Raw genomic sequence first — 16,793 nt, forward strand, 5'->3', positions numbered from 1 at the left:
CTGTGATGCTGGCATCCTCTTTATGACTCCCTTGGCTAAGAGAGCCTGAACTTCCCCTCAGCGTATGGACAAGTGATACTTTGGGAGGTGTTATGTAGTGGGTGGGTATTCAAGGGATGTAAAAGGAAGGGTAGGATGTAACCATTTGCCACAATCTGTATCACCATTGGTCAGTTGTGATGCTCCTCCACTTGGAGAGGTGAAAGGTGATGTGACCTCCCACAGGGATACCTTGAACTGCACAGGGTGAATTAAAATGATTTAAAGCAAAAAGAGCAATTGATGGACAGAATGCAGAACAAATCCATACATTTACCCCAGTACAGGGATCTGGACTAAATCCATCGTTTTTTTTGCTCAGTATGCCATTCCAGTTTGAACCCAGCCATATGCAAATCAGTCTTGACCCTGTGCCCAACAGTCTAGCTCGAACTGCCAGGCAAGGACCTCCCTGGACTGGAAGCAAGCATCCTAGGACCGATTTCGGGTTTTCACCACTCATCAGCCAGGGTAGCTTGACTTCAGTGGCATGGAGGGCACAGGACCCACATTGAGGCATACCCGTCCCACTCGAAGTGACAAATGAAAAAAGAACAATTGATGGACAGAATGCAGAACAATGCCATACATTCGCCCCAGTACAAAGATCTGGACCTAAATCTATACTTTTTTTGCTCACCATGCAATTCCAGCCATCTGCAAATCAGTCTTGACACGGTGCCCAATGGGAACAGTCCAGCCCGAACTGCCCGGCCACCCCCTATGTGGGAAGGGTATGCCCAGACGTAGGTCCTGTGCTCACTACACCACTGGATTCAAACTAGCCTGGCTGATGAAGGGTGATGCCCTGAAACCGGTCCCAAGAGGCTTGATTCCGGTCCAGGGAGGACCTGGCTTGGCAGTTCCAGCTGGACTGTTCCCACAAGGAACAGGGTCAAGACTGATTTGCATATGGCTAGGTTCAAACTGGGGTGTTGTGGTGGGCAAAAGTATGATGATTCCACCCAGATCCTTGTGACTGGGGGAGAATGCTTGCATTGTCCAGCATTCCATCCATCAATTGTTTCTTTTGCTTAAAATGGTTTTAAAGCAGCTGCTGGAGGAGGGGCTAGGGTTTGGGTAGATGATTGACCCGGCGACCTGGACACTGGTGGCCTGATCCCTCATCTCTACTTTGAAAGGACTGAGAGGCCTGCCTTCTCTGAGGTATGTCCTAGTGTTTGCTTTGTTGGTATCCCCTCTCGGACCCATTAGGGGGGTGAATGTGTGGGATTTGGAGCACCGGTGGTGAAAGCCCAAGAGAGTGTGCCTTTGCCTTTCTGTCCTTAAAACTCTCTAAGGCAGAGTCCACCTTGTCTCCAAAGAGACAGGTCATATCAAAGGGCATATCTATCAGTGACTACTGGATGTCACTGAAGAATCTGGTGGAGTGTATCCAAATTTATCTAAATACCACACTGGTGCCAACTGCTCCACCCTGACAGCCGCTCACGTCAGGTCCTGATATAATGGAATACATCACCAGATGTTTTCAACCTTAAATATGGCATTGGAGGTTTGGCCTTAAATCACCCAGCACCATCGGCAAGATATCTGCCAGCAAGTCCCATAGCGCGTGAATGTATCGCCCCTGGAGGTAGCTCGTATTTACGCATCTGAGGGCAAGTCTGGCTGAGGAGAACATCCTTTGGCAAATACCTCCATGCGTTTCAACTCTCTGTTTGATCGGGTGGTTGGAAACGCATTGGGATTCAGACGGGTGATAGAGGTCTGAACAACTAGGCTTTCTGGTGATGGATTTTGAAGGAAAAATCATGGTCTCCCTGAGAAGGCCTGTGCCACCTTGTGATCTATCAGATGACTAGTGGGCATTTTCCTGGTCTTGCCCAGGTTTCCAACAGTATCCATTTGGGCCTCCTAGAAATGTAATAGAGGCTCCAAATTAGTTTGTCTGAAATGTAGCAATTCTGTAAACACATTAGTCTTTTACTCAGCAGTGGGTAGTGTTAGGTCTAAGACTTCTGCTATACTCCTTATCACTGTGGCAAAGAAAGCAATCTCTTCTGTGGCTACATTTTGTAGAGGAAAGTGGAGGCCAGTGGTGTCCTGCATGTCCAGAAATAAGTTTTTCTCATAAAAAAAACACTGGATTTGTCATTGCCTTATTCGAATTCCTGTTTGCCATGAAGGAGTGATTAAGGGTCAGAATGAGGGTAGAGGTATGATCAGTGTGAGGTGGTGTAGTTTGCTCTGGGTTCGCCTCAGAGTCAGAGAGGACAATAAGCTCCCCCTCTGGCATTGACAGCTTCAGTGCTGACATCAGTGCTCAGGGTCCACGAAAAAGCATTACATTGAGCTGGAAGACTGTTTCGACACTGTATGGCTGGCACAGCCAGCGTAAGGGCTGGACCCACCAACAGTGGTCCTGCTGAAGGCTACCTTGGATCGTTGGAGCCTGAAGGCTCATCAGAGATGTCAGGGTGGGTAGTGAAAATTCAGACCATAGCTTCTCTAAATTCTCAAGGCTGTTGTAGTATTGCAGCAGAACCCATAAAGTCGGGACGAAGAGGCATGAGAGTCAAAATCAGTTCTGGGGATGGGGACCTATTTTGTAGTTTCACGGTACCCGGGTCCACACATGACTCTGATTGATGGGAGTGGCAGGATGAGCGAGAGACATGTTTGCACCTCTTATGTTTTTGACTCTTTTTTAACTTACCTTACAACCTTGATTTTGAGGTTAAGAGGTCACGAGATAGGCCTCAGAAGTGAGAGAGACTTCATGCTCTCAACTGGGACTGGGCCTTCTTTGACTTCTGTTAATGTTCCGTAATGTACAGCTTGGCTTCACGTTCATGGAAGTCCTTGGGATACCTGTCCCAGGATGCTGAATTGTGCTTAGAGCCAAGACATCAAACCCAGACCTCATGTGAATCCATCACTGACTTGCTTGTGGCAATCCTTACACGGTTAAATCTTGTAGTCTTAGGTGGAGTCTTCCCATTGCACACTGGAAACTTTTTGAGAGAAAAACTCTGTCAAGTCTGACAGACTCAAGCGAGCAAACTCCAGATCTGCATCTGAAAGTATGTAAAGAAAGGAACTAATATCAGTGCGTAGAGGTCAGGTACATATAGTAGCCCCAAATATCACATTTAGGGTTGGGGTGGCCCCGATGGACAGCTGTATGAGCCACATACCGGCACGCAAGGGATTGGCTATGAAAATCTTCTGAATCCAGTCTGGCACATGGGGAAATGCACAAAGTGAGAAATCTGTGGTTAGAAGTTTCTTTCAGAATTCCATGCATACGTGCACAGGTGCAGGCACACAGAATTCTCCACTCTAGGATTCATCATTAGCAGAAGAACTTTAGGTGAATCGGCCAGTAGGCTCCTATTCACACGGCCCAGCAAAAAGACCTTGTCATAATATAATGTTTGCAAACACAATATGATGCCACCACCGTGCTACATGCATAAACCAGTGATAGGGACAATAGTCTTCTTTTTTCTACTGATGGTCAACTTGGTGCATCCCTTCAGGTATTTGACAGGGTCCACATTTTTTGTAAGGGCGGTCCCAGGCCTTCATTCACCCGCTATGTTAGCGTGTGGCTAGAGTATAAATCTGAAAAACAGGATGCCAGATACTAGTAGCCAGTCATGCATGGCAAGGGTCATGACTGTACACCATGCAGGGGAAATTACTGTCCCAACAGAAAGTAACCAGCCTCTAATTAAAGAACTTAAATACATGTAATAATGAACAAATAAAGGGGCTATTCACAAATGTCACTTCACACATCTAGATTGTTTGAAATTGCCTTCCTTTGTGTGGTGTGCACCCAGATTTTTGGCTTGACTGATTTTGCCAGTTGTAGAAATCTGCACATTTTACCTCTTCTAACCAGTGGTAAAGTGCCTGTGCTCTCCCTCTACACATAATGGAATAATTGACATAACCCTGATTGGTATATTTTACTTACCTTTCAGTCTCTAGTATATGGTGCAAACTGTACCAGGGCCTGTATATTAAATGTCACCAGTGGGCTGTAGAATTCATTGTGACACTCACTGCAGTGACAGTGGAACAATTACAGCTTAACATTTGTAGCATGGCTATGCAGTTTTTAAACTCCAAATTCAACCTGTCAAACTGACCCTTTTGACTGGTCAAAGACTTCCTTTTAAATATTAATAAGTCACCCGTACATAGACCTTATTGACCATAAGGCAGGGGTAAGATATGTAAAAGTTTAATGTCGCAATGGGAAGGCCCCAAAACATATTTTTCTTTTGGCAAGGCTGGCTGTTCCATAGGAAAGCATTGGGATACAATATTAAATTCAATAATGTTAGCTCCGACTAGGAAATGCCTACAAAATTAATTCTTGGACTTTCATGAAATATTTATTAAATGCCCAATTCAGTGGTAAAGTTGGATTTTAATCAAAACTTTGGAAACAATACTTTTAGAAAGTTATCTTTTTCCTTCCTATAGCATCCGTAAGTAGATCAGCATGAGCTCCAACGGTCACCTTTTAGCTGACTAGCCCCCCTAATGAGGTGTAAACCTGTTACCAGAGCCAGGACAAACGGTCTTGCGTACAGTAAGGTGTTGTTGTTCACTTGACAGGATGGCCTGTGGACTGGGCCCAGGAACTTGATTAACTTCAAAGACGTAGGGTACACAAGAAATGCTGCAAATGTGGTTCATCAGCTCGAAAGTTGCCAGTAGTTTCCCTCACTACAAACTGGTGCTAGGCATAAATGTGACATCAGAGTACCTTCTGGGCATGTGGAAGAACAGAAGAGGACTTGATCTGCTGTCTATAACAAGGGAAGAACCAAACCTGCTCTTGTACCCAGGACAAAAAAGCAGACTCCAAGGTCCTAAGGTTAATCTCATGTTCAAGCTACAGGGACACAAATGCAACAAATATCCTGCTGACCAGTTCCAAATGCACCTATCACAGACACTGCTGCTGGTCTCTGCTAGAGTTAATGAATTGCCAAATGCTGTTCCCAAGGTCCAGGCCTTTCTGTCCTAATCAATCATGCAGCTACAATCCCTTAGAAAAGTCATCAACACAACCATCACCAACCAGCTATTGCACAGATACAGAACAATCGATCCAGCTTCAGCCCAAAAACCAGCATATATACTGTAACCATTCAAGTGGTGGGTGACACTGTGAAGATTCTAGATGATGATTGCCTTTTTATCCTACTTTACCGCTCTACAACTTTCAACACTACTGACCACCAAACACTGTCAGACTCTTTTGCTCACCGATTGGGCAACTTCTAGTGGAGGAGTAAAAGACAGCATTTCAGGGTATGTTCAAACTTCAGCCAGACAAAAGCATTTTCGAGTGGAGCCCACTACTTTTACAGAAGAGCCAACTCTCTGGCCACTAAAATGTAATACTACCCAGAAACAGAAGGTATGCTCAATAAAGCATAATGTTGTTTGGAGAATAGGGCACAGAACCTTGATTTTTTAAATGTCCTTTTGACTACCTCCAGTAGGTCACTCTAAACAGCTAGACCAGGTCACCACATCTGGTATTTCATTGTAGGAGAGGATCATAGTTCGCGACACATTTATAGAAGAATAATTGAATGAGAATACAATAATAGCTTACACCATGCACCTACCCCTCTTCTGTAACATCGCAGGTAAAATGGTCTGTGTAGTAAGCACTGTCAGAGGCTGACCTGTCACCGCCCACTTAAATTCGATGTGCAGAATTACAGGTCAGTTTTCACTGCCTGTCACTGTCAAGAAATGGGCGTAAGGGGTAATGAAAACTGCTAAATACTCTCCTCACAATGGGAGATAACTCTTGTGGAAAGAGGAGCATTGCATTTTTTATTTTTGAAAAGAAAATTCCATTTTGCAATTTTCTTTTTGAAAATAAAAACCGAACCTGTTTGTTACAGGGCTCTGTCCCGCTGACAGCGCATTGTACCAAACAGGGAAGTGCAATGATAAGAACCGCCGTAATGGTGGTTCCTGCCTAAGCGTTGTAAATGACCATTAGCTTGGTGGTCATTTATAAATTTGGTGCACAGAGTAGTCTCCGCCTGGCCGACGCAAAGTCTTTCACCAAACCAATGGAGATTACTCCTTCTTCCAATTATCCAAACCAGGCCCTAAGTCCCTAAGCTGTATACACTTGTTGATTGTGTGTGCTAAGAAAAGTAACACACTTACGGCACATTTGTCTTGATTTATAAAGTAATAGGAGTACAATGAAACAACATTTGACTCCAATTCCATGCTATTTATAGTTTTCAACTCCTTTTCAGAATCTGCACTTTACACCTGATTTTGAGGATTGTTAGACCTGGCACCTTGGCGTGAGTTTCCCTTCCACTTTTTGCTGATGTGCCTCATTGTGTTTTGTTGGTGTTAGCTGCTCAGGGCACTGTGCCACTGCTAATCAGTGCCACAGTGTAAGTGCTCCCTTTTGAAAAGTGTATACATTGATTGGTGTCCATGTTTGGCTTATTTGGTTTACTATCAGCCCCTAGTAAAGTGCACCAGGAGTGCCAGGGCTTGTAAATACAAATGCTGCTGGTGGGCTTGCAGCACTGGTTGTGCCACCCACAGAAGCGGCCTAGTAAAATGTGTCTAGGGTCTGCCACTGCAGAACCTGCGCGTGGTCTGGTACTGTCGTGCTGATTGTGCAAGTACACCTACTTGCCAGTTCCCAAACCTTCACTTAACTACATATTAGTCACCCCTCTGGTAGGCCCAAGGGCAGGGTGCATTGTAGGGATAAGGTAGGACATGCCCTGATGTGTGTGGCATGTCCTAATAGTGAATTACAGCCATTTTCGTTTTTCACTATTGAAGGCTACCTGCTCTCCATAGGCCAGAATGGGCTGCTGGAATTACTACACGCTGTAATCCCAGTGGACTCATAGAGCATGGTAGAAAGTTATATTTAGTATGCCTGAACTCAGAATAATAAAATACTTCTTTTAGTAAAGTTTATTTTAATATCCTGTGTTTGTAAATACTACTTTTAGAAAGTTAGTATTTACTGACCTGGCCATTTCAGTCTGCCTCTGCTGTGTGTGTGTGTTCTGCCTAGTAACAGGGAAGAGCAGGGCTGGGGAATTCCAGGAGACAGGCTGGCTGCCAGGTGGTGGGTAGAGAGATTACACCAGGATGGGTGGGAGGAGTACACCTTTGACTCTGAATAGACCTGTGCTCTGCCACCACAATGCCGGCTCCGCACCCTGTGGAGCGGCTGATGTCTCTGCCCTGCTGCTGAAAGGAAAGAGCAGAGTCACCACAACAAAGTGCTCCAAAACTGGACTGAGCCAGGCCCAGGCCCCCTGGCGACAAAGAACAAAAGAATTGTGCTATAAAAGAAGGAGCCCTGCTCCTAAGAAATCAGATCCTGTTTGCGCCAAGACGAACCTCTGCCTGAAGGAGAAGGACCTGGAGAAGCTGAAGGAGGAATACTATCTCTCTGCCTGAGAGACTGGCCTGCAGTGGGTACCTGTCTGCTGGAAGGAGAGGAAAAGACTAAAGGAAACAGACTGTGCATCAACTTGTGCTTTCAAACAATCTCCAAGGGCTTGCTTGTGAACTTGCCCCCTGAACTGCGCCCCAGGAACAGTGGGCGCTACCTTTCCCCCAGAAGAGGAGAAGCTGCTGGAAGCGATCCTGTGAGGCTGACCCCCAGAGAACCTGTGTGCCCCCCTTTCTCTTTCCAAGCACCGCGACATCTGCCACCTGGGGCTACCACGAGCACCGCAAGGACCTGTCCACCTGGTCCCAGCCCTGCAAGTAACTGCCCCTCCGAGCCGTAGCTCGCAACGCGAAGAAAAGAGCCTGAACGTCTAAACACCGAGCCTCTGCGACCCTGAGCCGCCGAGATCACCGCGAGGACCTACAACGCACTGGTGATCCCCTGGAAAGCTGACAGCGTGACGCGCTGAAGAGATTGCCCCCGAGCGACCCCTCCTGCTCTTGCCCATGATCGTGTGGCCGAGACTGTCCTAGAGCACCCCACGAAGCACCGCCGCCCACTGCCAAGAAGGGACGACAACGCGACGTGGGACGCTCCTGCCAGGACCCCTGAAGCTGCTGTGATCACCCCCTGTGCGAGGAATAAGGTACTGTGTGCGAGCGCGCTGGAGTACGACCCGCCCGTTGCTTGGTTCGGGCCGTACTAGCGCTGTAGACCCGCTACGCGACGAACGCGTGATTTGTGCACCTTTGTACGGCTCGAAATCAGCTGTTCGCACCGTCCCACCGAAGGTACGGCTCGTCCAGCTTGGATTACATTGATGGCGCTCACGCGGGAAGCGTGAGCTTTGGAGGGGCGTACCAGACGTGTACGACACGTACCTACGAGGGTACGGTCCATACTGTTCACTGCCAGCGTACTCGTGCTCACGCGAGAAGCGTGAAGAACGGCAAGCGTACTCGTGCTCACGCGAGAAGCGTGAGAAATGGCAAGACACCTCTAAAAACTTGTACAAAGCGTAACAAAGGCGCTACGAAGCGCACAGAACCCCTAAGAAGCCTATTTTAAGTATAATTTTGCCATTTTAAGAACTGTGGACTGCCTGAAAGCCTTCAAGAGTAACTGGAACCTTATTTAAGTTCAAGACTGTATTTTTGACAACCTGCCTAAAGAAATCTTTTATATAAAGAACTTTATTTTGATACAAATACAGCCTTGTGTCTTTGTGTGGTGGGGTGGTGATTATTGTGTGGGACACTTTGAATGCTTAACCTAATGCCCTCTGGAAATCTAGCCTGACTGCTCGCGCCACGTTACCTAGAGGGTGAGCAGGGGTTATTTTTAAAGAGGTAATCCTTTGCCCTGACTTAGAGGAAAGGGTCCCTGCTTGTCGCAAGTGCATACCTGCGCCAACCAGAGACCCCGGATTCTAACAAGGGTCTAACAGGCTTGAGCTTGCCAGGCCATATGAGCACTGCAAGGTCCCCTTATTCCCTATCAAGTGGTTGGGTACAATCTAGGACAGTGATACCTGGGAGACTTCAGTGTGTTTGTAACTTTAAGAAATCTAGAAACAAGGCAATGAATCACAGGCTGATTTATAATTTTGCTGGTGACAAACCTGTCTTGCAGTGTGACTGATGCCCTTCTTATTCCACATTAATGCATTACAATCTGCATTGTCTCTAGTTCTCTGCCACTAGTTTTGACAAAGTATCACTTCATTGTGGTAAACGTGATTGTGGAGCTAAAGGAATGACTCAAACTCATGGGGTGGTCTGGCAGAGTAGTAGACCGAAAATGTGCTAATTATATTGTCAGTGGTGCATTACTGTCCCCCTATAAATAAAGCCCTGAGTTTGATCTCCTTGCAAGCAAATGCTAATTATATTTTATCTTTTAACTCCCATAGCTCATTTGCTGTAATGTTTGTATTGTCTGCCTGACTCTTTGGTCATCTACTGATTTGTAGAAGAAATTGTTTGCTTTAAGATCTAACTTTCTGAAGAAGAAACTCACCATAGATAAGTCAGCTGTCATTCGGTATCAATCTTTTTTAGGAGTATTTCTGGATTAAAATAACACTGTCATTGATGAATGTGGCAGTCTGTGATTTTGAGCATAATGGTAGCGAAGAGTGGAAAATACACTTTAGTACACTATGTGGTATGATTAATATAGTTTATGACCATTAGACCCTGCAATGCTTCAACTATAATCCAGAGTTTCATTTATTTAGGTTTCTCTGATTTTCTGAATACGTGTATCTAGATGATATGTAATTATTTTTTTTTTTTACCCTTTGATCATATGAGGTCTTTCAATGCCCATACGAGACTTAGGGCCACATGCATCAGAATGAGGAATTGCGATTCCTAAATAACAATTTTTAAGGAATCGCTAGTGAGGAATCGCAATTCCTTATGCATGTAGGAATTGCAAAATAAATTGCGATTTCTAAACATTCCCTAGTAGCAAATCGCAAATTGCTAGGCCCATAGGAATTAATGGGAATTAATCGCAATTTACAATTATCAAATTGATAATCGCAAATTGCAAATGCAATTCCAAGGGTTCTATGGGGCCTAAGGCCCCCCTGATGCACCCCAAAAAAAGGTAAGTGTGCTCATGTGGCGCACATACATGCCCAAATACCACTTTGAAAAATACACTTTTGTGCATTTTTCAAAGGGTTTGCAAATTACCATCAACTCGAAGTTGATGGTAATTTGCGATTCCTAAATGCAAAGTCGCATTTTTGAAATGCTACTTGCATCGCATTTAGGGAATCGCAAATTGCGATTCCCTAAATGCATTCGCAATTTAGGTAATCACAAAAATTTGTGATTATCTAATTTGAAAATTCAAGGCCTATGATGCATCGGAAAAGACCTTTTTCCGATCGCAAATGGGCCAATTCTGCGAATCGGCCCGCTTACGACCGGAAAAAAGCTTGATACATGTGGCCCACAATTGTCAGTTAAACCTGAAAAGTGCGAATTTGAAATGAAGGCTGTGTAGCATATTGTCTTTTTTAAAAATTGATGGGCTTGTCTTTGATAGTTGTAAAGTTGCAGTTGTAAAAAACTAGCCTTCCTTGAAAAAAGTACTGCTAAATTAAAAAGGAATTCAATATTTTATATTGTTCTCGTTTTGATGCAGACAATTACTTAAAGACGGTTCTTGTTATTCATCTGTTGTCACACATCTGTTGTAAAATCAAAATGCCTAGAAAGGAATTTTATGGATGAGATGAAGACAAAGACTTTTTAGATTCTATATAAGACTTTTGTATTTGTGATAGTGACACTTCTGACATAGCTATTTGTGCCATTTTGGTGAGCACAACATAATGAAGCGACCAATTTCAAGTTGATCTGTCCCATATCCTTTGTTATGATAAACCAATGCAATTTTCACCTGCAAATTTGAAATTACACATTATGCTCACACAAGAATCATCAGCCTTTCTAAAGCCGAGTTTTTCTTTTATAGTTCTAAATGCCTCCCATCCCATAACTTTCACCACTCCTATCCACAGCCACCCAACCTACAGTGTTATTCAACTATCACACAATCAGTATAGCCCGCATACAATATTTCACTGTGTGACAGATCATTCTGCAGCCTCCACAACTTTCAGCAGAATTACAATAAAACAGAAACATGAGATTGGACAATGTCAATAAATATTTTCTCACCACAAAACAAAACATATAACACGGAAAATAGATGGGCAGGAAATTATCCCGTCAGCCGTTTCCCATCGAAAGAGTATATTTTGCAGGCTAGTCAGTGTTCATGCTTAACTGTTGGTAATGAAATAATGTAGGTATTCATGGATGTGATCCGTATGAGGCAAGACCTTAGAAACAAAGTAGACAGGGCTACAAAAACTGAAAGTCTTATATTAACATTAAAAGATTCCTAAAAGGAGTTGCAGACAATATTGACTCACCCTACCACTACCCGAAGGGCCTGGAGAACCATGTAGAAGATGCAGAGGGCAGGGAACATCACAACAATGTCTGCTTTGTTGACCTTCTAGTGGTGGCAGGGGGAACAGAGCTAGAGAAACATATGGAAAACTACTACAGAGTTTCATTCTCAGCAGAGACACTCATCATGCTTAGCTCCAGAAGTCTTTTTTCCCAGAGCCCACTCTGACTAGTGTTACACTCAGTACTCAACTACAACGACAAGGATAGAATGTCAAGGAGAGCACATGGAGCAGAGAACACTCTGATCAATTCCAAGCATATTATGATATTATTGATACCCCCAGCACCTTGAGAACCTCTCTGGTGAGGAGCTGTGCTTTACCAGCCCCTGACTGATGATATCCCATGTTACAACAAGCAAGTGCAGCAGTTGCAAAAATCATTTAATGATCTCACACTCAAATTGTAGGCCACAAACTTGAGATACAAACTCATCTACTCATCAAGGCTCAAAGTCATTTTTCCGATTAAGCTGTCCTTGTGAAATACCACAGTCAGCCAGGGACTGGGTGCAATAAACATTGAATCTGGAGAGAAGACCCAGCACAGCACTGAACCACCGTCAATGGCCTGGGACAGGGGTGGCACAACCAAGACACCAAAGACAGAATAGAAATGTGTTTACTACCATAACCCACACAGAGGAAAAATACTACCTGCGCACACAATTACACAATTCCCCTTGAGGTAGGGGATTTATTTTTTCTATGGTGATTCCCTGCTCCATGCTCTCCTTATGTTAGGGATATGGTTATTCCCCATTGACTATTGGTAATATCAAGGGTATACCCTAGTAGCAGTCTGAGTGTCAAGAGTGCACTGTGACTCTCAATTAAAGTCAACAGTGTTCTAGTGCTGCAGTGCTACTAGCAGCAAGTTTTCCTGGGACCTACAGGCCCCAAACCAGTCTTATCCGCACCGGCAAATTTGAAGCATTCAGAGTTCCTCACTGTAGTCTTTTACTGGTTGACCCTCCAGGAATACCAGGCCACCACCACACTACCATGTACGGTCTTCGACACATGGCTAAATTCACAACAGCCCTCGCCTGGCATACGTTTGTCTATGACTTTGTCTTGCACATGAGTGATGACCCAATCGGTGCAGCAGCCGATTTCTCACACCTCACACAGGAAGTCCACTCAACAGCCCTCCCCATTAGACCTCACTCACTCCAGTGCTCTCCTCTTCCTCACATGGCACACTGGTCTTGGCAAGCAGGCAAGCACTGGTGCGCCAGGCTCCATGGCAGGTGGTCTTGGATTTCCTGGGTGATATCTCCTCAACCAGAAGAGACGCTAGCAGGCCTTGGCCTACAGTCCTGGTCACATGTAGAAGTCTTGCAGACCTTCCCAACCTCATGCAGCCCATCTGGCTACTTGGTAGATGACACCTCTTGGGGTCTCAACCTCCCCTTCTCATGGTCCATTTTCAGGTCCTAAATGTGATTTAGGATCTGAGTCTTTGAAATTTTATCTTGTAGTTCTGCTTCTTTTTAAGTGTCTACTCCTCTGCTCCCTCTTCCATATTAAAACATGTCTGTCACAACAGGAGTGTCTCCAAAGCTGATAGTCCCAAAACACAGGACATGGGAGTGACTAAAGTTCACACCTGGATGTCAGCCACAGTGATATGTGTATCAAAGGGTTAGCTAGCCCAGGGCCCCTACTCTTTATGATTCTCTTATCAGGCCCATCTCCTTCCTTTCAGTCCCAACAGTACTATGAACAACTGCATTCATTTGCATCCTCAAAGCAAAGTGTAAACCTTCAGGTTTTTGTCCAGTACACAGTACATAGTATTAGTGACTCAGAAACAGATGATCTAGAGATGGAATTCTCATCAGAAAAGCTCTCAGAGACCCTCGGACCAAGTAAGTAAGAAAGACACCCGGCCCAAATCAACTTCAAGTCGACTTTTTCAAAACTCAAGAAACATGCTGGCTGCAGTGATCGCAGTAATCCCTGGAAGCCCCCCAGATCAATCACCTCCTATCAATCCTAGACTGGTGAAGGTCATCAGGTATTTACTCTAAGTGAACCAAAACAGCTTTATGCCAAGCTGAGCAATTAGACATATCAGGAGAATGTAAATCACTTTGACATATATGGGGTGCCTATCTGGTCTATATCCGTCCGACTTTCATGATTTCATGAAGACGCATAGGGCGGTGGCAGCAGCGGACAAATGGAATTGGTCCGGAGATATAAAGGTTCCATTAGGGTAAAGGTGCTCATATTCCCAACATAGCCATTTTGACAAAGTATTCTGCACTGTGCTCTCAAGCATGAATGGAAGAACGAGGTCGTGTTGCAATCTGATGACTGGGGAGTATAGACAGGACATTACAGATTAGTGACATAGAGATCTCCTGGCCCAGTAAGTGGTGGTGACAGTGTGGATCTCTTTCTGTGGCCTGGGCAGACCCATAGGCCTAGGTGTGGTAAGTATAAAGTAAACACAAATAGATATTGGTGCGTGCGGGAGCCCCCCTTCACTCCCACCCCTCATGTAAAGCCCCCTAATGTACATTGGCAGGCACAGACCATGGAGTTGGGGGTGATCAGGAGGTTGGCTTCAAGTTCATGAATGGGTGTGAGAGCAGCCCAGACGTCCCTCAGTTGTATACATGGAAATACAAGTCATGTCTCCGATGGTTCGACCCCCAGGAGCAGCAGTGTCCTCTTCCGGAATGGCTCGTTGGGGGCACAAACATGGATCTGTTGACAGGTCCCGACTTACAGAAATTAAGGATCTCACCATGAAGGCCCACCTTCAGGCTTGCAGGGTAAAGCACAGAGTATCTGATGCCGTGGTCCTGAAGTACGCACAGGACCGCAGTGAACTTGTGATGAGCCTCCTGGACCACTGCTAGGCAGTCTGGGAAGATGGAGATCGTTGTGCATTGATTTTGAGATGGACCCTTTCCCGGGCCAGCCTGAGGGCTACGTCATGGTCTTGGAAATTGGAGTCTAGCAATGATGGGCCTGGAGGCTACCTACTGGGCGCTTGCTTCACAAAGAATGCCCTGGAGAACTCTTGATGATCACCGAGCGCAACAAACAAAGTCTCTATGTAATTCTCAATATGTTCAGTGTTGGTAGATTCTGCAATGTTCATATTATGGATATTATTGCACCTGGAGCGCTTCTCCTAACCTTCATTCTTCTTACTGATGGCCAAGACCTGCTTCTCAAATTGAGCAACTTTTTTTCTGGTGTATTTACCATCACCCTCCAGGTGTGAGATTCCCTGCTCCAATCCACTGCATCCATTCATGCAGCCTGCCTGTCCATGTCGAGGCGGGTGGTCATGGAGTCAAGCTTGGTATTGCAGACTCATGCGCAGGTCCATAAGAATGGCTGTTGTGGTGTCCGTGTCTTGCAATGGATCCACTTCTGTGATGAAGGCATCTGTGTGACACTGCTTCTTTTTGGTATCACAGGGAAGTTTCCCGTGCTCCAGTTCACACTTGCCCATTGCTGTGAGCATGATAGGATATGTATCCCAACAGTCCTGCCCCAACGCCTTTCCAGGAGACTACACAGTAGAGATGTAATAGAGAGAGTGGCCACAGTGAGAGGCCGGTTGGGGGGGCTCCACCAGGCACCACTCCAAGCAATATGCTCAGATGAGTGGGTAGGGCCCCATGGAGCAGACAAGCGTATGGAGTGTGGGGGGGCAGAGCAATGGGTACACAGGCAGCACCCCTCACGGAGCACACGTCATTTCCTCTCCAACAGTCAGCTCATCCACTTCCAATGCAGCTCCCCCATGACCCGGATGCAGCTTAGCCAAGACGCACGCAGGTTTCACTGCATAGCAGATATGCAGTGTCAATTACAGGTCAATTGGAGTGTGACGGGAGTGGTAGTTGCCACAGATCCAGAGGTACACAGGGCCAAGTGTACCGGTGAGGTCAAGTGACAGCAGAAAGACACAGAAGACTGACCTCCCCGGGGAGGGCACCAAGGGCAAACATTTCACTCTGCCACAGTGGAGAAGTGTTGCATCATGCAGGATTTGGGGGCCAAACCCCCCAAAAGAGCACTAACCATTGTCGATCTTCCCCAGCTGCATGCCAACACTTGGTGAGTTGGTCCTGCTAGGACTGGAGAAAGACTGAAGGCCATGCGACTGGTCCCGCTGGGAGCCCCACGTGGGCCACAAACTCACCAATGCAGCTCTCGGGTCAAGGCAACGTGATTGAATCCTAATGTCTCCACACGGGGCTACCCATGTCTGCTGGATAGAGGTGAGGGTGGCTGATCTTCACCGCAACAGTGTGAGCCGGCCCTGCTCCGTGGGTGGGCAATGGGAAGCAGGCCTTAAACCCCTGTTGCTGCTGGGCCTCTGAAGCCGGCACTGCAGATTAGGCCGCACCTCTATCAAGCCAGCTGAGGGCCGCCTGGTGCAGCAGCGATCGGCCCCCAGGGCACTAAAGGGAACGAGCCATCTTCTCTAATTGTCAGAGGGGGAGCCAGGGCGCAGAGCACTATTCCGCATGCTAAAATTCTCCACACCTACTGGAGCTACTCACTAAGCCACCATCTTGTGCGCTTGCGTGGCCATGCCCCCGATGGCACTTTTCTAACTGTATGCTCTTCCTGTTGTGGAGTGCCCTTTGCATCTCACTGCTGAGAAAGATTAAAAACCATTATCTCACCTGCATTTGATATCTGGTATTGTTACACTCGTCACAAATACCAATAAAATATTTAATAAAAAGCGCATATACGTGTCATACCATTGATGAAGACATTTTGATGCAGAGATCAATGGCAACTTCTCTGCTATGGCGGAGGCGTGTCCCCTTCCCCCCACCCCCCGCCAGCCTCAAAATTTGAAAAATGAAACGATAATAAAACGTGTTTATTATTGTTCTATTTTTCTTTCTTTGAATGAGGCTTGGAGGCTGGGTCATTGCAGGGCAAGGCAGGAGGGAGAGTGGTGAGCACTGTGATTCAGTGCCCATGATGGTTTGGCTGGCCATCTCAGGCCAGCCAAAGCGTTATGCGCAGTGAAGCTCTCTCCAACTCTAGCTGCATTCCTAGGTTGGAGACAGCAGTCACAGGCTCACAGTCTCCCTGGGAGTGCAAATCGAGGGCTCTCAGGCCAATCCTGACGCTGCTCTCATGCAAGAGTACAGCATCAGGATTGGCCGTAGGTGAGGCTGGGAGACTGTGCTGCAGCGAGGAAGAAACATAAAGAGCTGAGTTTTGGCGGGTGCGATCCGGCAGGTAAGTTCTTTATTTGATTACTTTTTATTTGATTGTTTTCTTCGTCCGTTGTCCCCC

Source organism: Triturus cristatus, chromosome 2_1, assembly GCF_964204655.1.
Source record: "Triturus cristatus chromosome 2_1, aTriCri1.1, whole genome shotgun sequence".
In the NCBI taxonomy this organism is placed as follows: Eukaryota; Metazoa; Chordata; class Amphibia; order Caudata; family Salamandridae; genus Triturus; species Triturus cristatus.